This window comes from Scyliorhinus canicula, chromosome 3 (genome assembly GCF_902713615.1).
Source record: "Scyliorhinus canicula chromosome 3, sScyCan1.1, whole genome shotgun sequence".
NCBI lineage: Eukaryota > Metazoa > Chordata > Chondrichthyes > Carcharhiniformes > Scyliorhinidae > Scyliorhinus > Scyliorhinus canicula.
The window spans coordinates 184468533-184474532 of record NC_052148.1 but is presented as its reverse complement, the minus strand read 5'-3'; positions in this window follow the sequence as shown (position 1 = coordinate 184474532).

The following is a 6000-nucleotide window of genomic DNA, read 5'->3' as shown; positions in this document are numbered from 1 at the left end:
ACATTGCATCTATAAACTCCTGTACATTCTCAGGTGCCTGTCTTCCATGTGCTTTTGCCCATTCCAGTACTCCTCTGCAGTGCTATGCCAGTGCCTGCAGCATGGCTGAAGGAAGGCTTTCAGTATTGGGGACTACTGAGGACAACAACCTTGAAAAGGCCTTTGCCTAGACGGTCTGCTGCATATTGTATCATATCAATCCCGATAACCCAGTATCATATCCTATCCCCATAACCCAGTAACCCCACCCAACACGAAGGGCAATTTTGGGCATTAAGGGCAATTTATCATGGCCAATCCACCTAACCTGCACATCTTTGGACTGTGGGAGCAAACCGGAGCACCCGGAGGAAACCCACGTACACACGGGGAGGATGTGCAGACTCCACACAGACAGTGACCCAAGCCGGAATCGAACCTGGGACCCTGGTGCTGTGAAGCAATTGTGCTATTTACAATGCTACCGTGCTGCCTCTGTTGGAGGACACAATGCTGAACTGCTGTGATAACCTGCAAGCCCCTTTGCATTTGCAGACTGTAATCCATAAACATGTTGGCAGCAGTCTGAGCTTGCATGGCTGCCCAGTGACAATATCACTACACCACCACCACCGCCTCCCGCTGGGCCTCCATCCCCTTTCATTTCAAATTGGCCCCGGCTGGTCCCTTTTATTTCATTGATTACTTGACAAATGACTTTTGATACCGGCTGCCATGTTGTCAGAGTCGACAGCTCAAGCTATCTGCTGTCAATCTTGTCCTTTACAAAGCAACATCTTCTTCCACCAGAACTTATATTTTTTGCTTTGTATAAAAAGATAGTCATGTTCCAGATTTCAAAAACCCTGAAAATATATCATGATCTGTGCCTTCATCAAAATAGGCAATACGCCTGATTCTTATTAGCACAGATTTCAGGTGAATTTGCTACAGCTGATTACTCTTACATACACCTGAAATCAGTTTTGAAAGAGTGACCAATACACTGTACAAACATTGTAACACATTACTTAACAACAATAGACACTATTTATGTCAGCCACTATCGATTATAGCTAAATTGTGCCCAGCTACCTTTCTTCATTAGCGTCTTATCTTGGATATAAGAAACAGTGGTTGAATTTGCGAGTGAATTAAACCATTAAAAAATGCCCATCATTTTCCTCTGCAATGTGATCTAAGGAGAAAAACCAAAGCAGGGAAAAGGTTTTCTTTTAAAAATGTGTGTCCTCAGCTTTGGTAACAAGAGGAAAAAAAAAGCCTGGGAGAAAATCGGCAGAAAGGTTAATGGAACTGCTCGCAGCCAAAAGATCTTCAAAAGACTATCAAAGAAGACTGATGACCTGCAGAGGAAAGCAAAGAAAAAGCATTGTATATTAAAAAGTCTGAAGTGTGTAGATGATAGTATGCCCCACTGGGCAAGGCCCACATTCCATGAAAGAATTTTTAAAAAGAGATTGGAGCTGCTCATCACTGAGTTCAGCAGTGGCTGAGATGAACCGAATCAGCATTTCTGATTACGGTGCTGCCACACATGTTGATAAGTTCTTTCTCTGATAAATCTAAGACAAACCTAAATGCATATTAAGATGGCGTTTAATATTTATCAATCGTCACATTTGTGTCAGTAAGTCTGCCCAATATAAGGGGCGATGCTTAACGTCAAAGGTCAGAGACATTACAAGTTTATATTTCCATGTCTGCATGTGATGACTTTGGCCGGGATTCTTTGTTTTGGAGACTTAGAGCTGCCGCCGATAGCGAATGGTGATAAATGCACAATGCCACTAGGTGCGCCGGCGAGGAGCGATTCGTGTCACGCAAAGGGGCCAGCACGCAGCCCATGTGCAGCCCACCGGAGTCCCGGCCCCGCATGCGTCTGATTCGTTGAGGTCGGGATTTGATTTCAGAGCTTGACAAGCTGGAGCAGGTTTTAAGCGGTCCACTCAGCACAGACTGTCATTCCAGCCAAGAAGATGGCTTCTAAATGACCTGCTCCAAGGTACTTGGATGCTGTATTGACCAAATACTGGATACCATTGAGGAGAGAAGGGACCCAACCTTCCCCAGGGCGGGATGGAGACTCAGTCCGCAATCATGAATGAGGTCTGGGATGAGGGGGCAGAAGCTGAGTGCTGCCATCCTCACCAAGTGGCAATGCCGTGCGAAGATCAACAATCTCCTTCGAACAGCTCAGGTGAGTAACCACCTCTGTACCCCTGGCATCACTCATGTCCTTCACTCCTTACATCTGCTCCCAATCCCCTAGAGACCAACAACACTCGACCTGCCTGCATCTCCCTTACAACCCATGCTCCATGAACCCTCAGCACATGTATTGACCTCTTTGGCCAGGGGTCTTGCATGCACACATGCCACCAGCTACAAACTCTCCATAAAACCCGCATTCCAGTGTCTCACTATGTCCTTTCTGTGATCTCAAGGATAAAGCTGGCCATAATTGCCGGGAATGCCAGAGGTCGGGAAGGGGTATCCAGATATTCGGGACCATACAATGCGGAGTCTGCACGTTCTCCCCGTGGGTTTCCTCTGGGTGCTCCGGTTTCCTCCCAAAATCCAAAGACGTGCTGGTTAGGTGGATTGGCCATAATAAATTGCCCTTAGTGACCAAAAAGGTTAGAAGGGGTTATTGGGTTACAGATATGGGTGGAAGTGAGGGCTTGAGTGGGTCAGTGCAGACTCGATGGGCCGAATGGCCTCCTTCTGCACTGTATGTTCTATGTTCATACTCCCTCTGAGGAAAGGGCATGCAACTCGCGGGAGAGGTCAAGGAGAGGGCAGTGGCTGCAATGGAGCTCAGCATGTGCCAAACAAGTGAGAGTCCAATGCAACTCAGATGTCCCTACAGCAAGTGAGACACCGTCTCCCAGAGGCCATTCCTTCCCAAGGCCTCACTCCATATCTTTTGTCTTGCAGGATCCCAATCAGATGAAGCCACATCAGGCACTGCCCCCCATCCAGATCCTCAGAACATCCCAGAGCACAACTCCAGGGAAAACACTGATGTTTCACCACTGTTTTCGCAAACACCATCCACAATTACAGAGACTATCACCTCAATGGGTAATGTGAGCGATCAGGCTCCTGGGTCACATAGAACATAGAACATAGAACAGTACAGCACAGAACAGGCCCTTCGGCCCTCAATGTTGTGCCGAGCCATGATCACCCTACTCAAACCCACGTATCCACCCTATACCCGTAACCCAACAACCCCCCCCTTAACCTTACTTTTATTAGGACACTACGGGCAATTTAGCATGGCCAATCCACCTAACCCACACATCTTTGGACTGTGGGAGGAAACCGGAGCACCCGGAGGAAACCCACGCACACAGGGGGAGGACGTGCAGACTCCACACAGACAGTGACCCAGCCGGGAATCGAACCTGGGACCCTGGAGCTGTGAAGCATTTATGCTAACCACCATGCTACCCTGCTGCCCCATGCTACCCTGCTCACCCTCTGGTGAGCAGCACACACATGCTGCAGCACATAGATGGAGGCAGAGACTCTTGAGGGAATGGGTGATTGGAGGGCTCCCTGATCCCAGGAATGTTGCATTTCTGGAAAAGATGATCCCATCAGTAGTGCAGATGCAGAAGCAGAGCCAGAATCTACAGGAGGAAGAGTCTCCAAAATTCCAGTGCCTTCAAATACAGCTGGGGAAGTTCAGCCGCCTTCAGGCACAGGAAAAGGTGCCGACAATGCGCAGCATCCGCATCAACACTGAAAGGGTGGCAGCCGCTGTGGAAGTCCTAGGGAAAGACGGCAGAGCCATTATGTCAGGATGTCCAAGGCTTGGGCATACTGTGCTGTCCATGGCTGAGGCACAGGACAGGAGAGCCCAGTCACAAGCAGACGCAGGTGAACAGTGCTGCAGCCCTCCTCAGCTTAGTCTATTCACAAAGGTTCATGGATGAGGGCATCAAGAACATTGGCCGGGTGCTGACTGACCTTCACTAGTCACAGAGCAGCAGGTCATAAACACAGAGGGACATGACCAAGTCAGTGAGGGTCATAGCTCACTTTGAGGAACATGACCCAGTTTCAGTGCGTCATGGCTGGGGCATTGACACCATGATTCAGATGAGGGTGAGCCTCCAGGACCGGCAGTGCCAGGTGACGGTAAGCCTTGTCACCGACTAGCCAACCCCTCACCCGAGGGTGTGTCTTGAAGGTGTCAGGATCTGATGAGTGCGCCAGGATGTATGTGTTGTGCACATTGCCTGGATATCGGGCGCAGACACACATGATGTGCAGCTGGTGGCCGTATTCCCTCCAGCAGTTGGCAACGGAGCGAGGTGACTCTCTGCAAACTCTCCCAAACAGATCCACTTTTTACTTAACTTATACACAATGTAATCTTTAAAAATTTAATTCTAAGACTAACATTATTACTAACCTTTCTCTTATCTTTCCTTGCAGGCTTGAACATCCCCCGACGCCCGGAGACCTTTTGACCTGACCCGACCTGACCTACACGCCCTGGAAGTGGATCGTGTCCAAACCGGAAGTGAAACCCCGACCTCGATTTGGAGCCAACCCGGACCTTGGAGCTCCCAACCCGGCCTAACAACCGACGCCAGCCCCCAAATCGCCCGGCCCAGTCCCCGGAGCTGCCGACCCCCGACGGCAAGGCCCACCCAACTCGACTCCGAGAGACCTGCCCAGCGACCCGACCCGGAGAGGCCCACCCAGCAACCCGCCCGACCTGGAGATGGAAGAAAGAAAAATCCACATGGAGGCCCAACGAGGCCTACTTCAAGACCCGCCCCCAGGAGCACCCAGGGAGGGAACAGACCACGGGACTCAGCCCAACCTGCCTCAGGAAGCCCCTGCCCACGACACAGGACCCCTGAAATGGCAGAGACCCCACGCGAGGACCCGAACGCGCTGCAAGGTATTCACGTGCCTGCAGAATGCCGGGACCCATCGGATTGCAAACATGCCCCCCTCGCAACCCCTTGATGCACAATCAATTACACAAAGACGAGAGTTGAATGCAATCAAGGATTTAATACACTAAGATGTGTGGCCTCCAACAGCAGCTGGCGAAATGGCTGCTGTACGGGGAGCACACATATTTATACTCCGCCTACTGGGCGGAGCCATGGGCACCCCCGTACCTGTAGTACAGGGCTTTACCACAAATCACCTAATATATACATCAGTGTTGACTACCACATTCACCCACTGTTAAAATTGAGTCCAGCGGGGGTGGTGGAGAACTATATACAAGTACATGTTTTAAAATACAGAAAGAACAAAATTGAGTCCAGCGGGGTGGAGGAGAATTATACAGAAGGATGATGTTTCAAGAGTCCCAATCAAGTTACAGGTTCAGTCGGTCCAGAGACTTGATCTGCCGCTGGGAGCGCCAAAGTGGTGGCGGCGATTCCGGTGTCGGTCTGGTCCTCGGTGACTCCGGGAGCGTGCCAAAATCCTCGTCATCCTTGGACGTGGGCAGGGGGAGGATGGATTGTCCTGGAGCGGGAATTGCGGCTGAGTGCGCCGGGGAAGGGGAGGGTGGCACCGGGCAGGAGGGGTGTGTGCGTGTGTGTTACCTGCTGGTGCCAGGTCCCTGAGGGAGACAGTATCTTGGTGGCCGTCGGGGTATGCTACTTAGGCATACTGGGGGTTGGCGTGGAGTAACTGCACCCTTTCCGCCAACGGGTCCGCCTTGTGGAGTCGTCCGTGCTTACGGAGGAGTACAGGTCCTGGAACTGCAAGCGAAGTCGGGAGTGACACCCCGGAGGTGGACTTCCTGGGGAAGGCAAAGAGACGTTCATGGGGTGTGTCATTAGTCGCAGTGCATAGGGGCGAACAAATGGAGTACAGTGCGTCGGGGAGGACTTCCTGCCAGCAGGAGATTTCTGGACCGTAGGGCCAGCTGGATGGCCCTCCAGACCGTCCCATTCTCCCTCTCCACCTGCTCGTTTTCCCAGGGGTTATAGCTGGTCATCCTGCTCGAGGTGA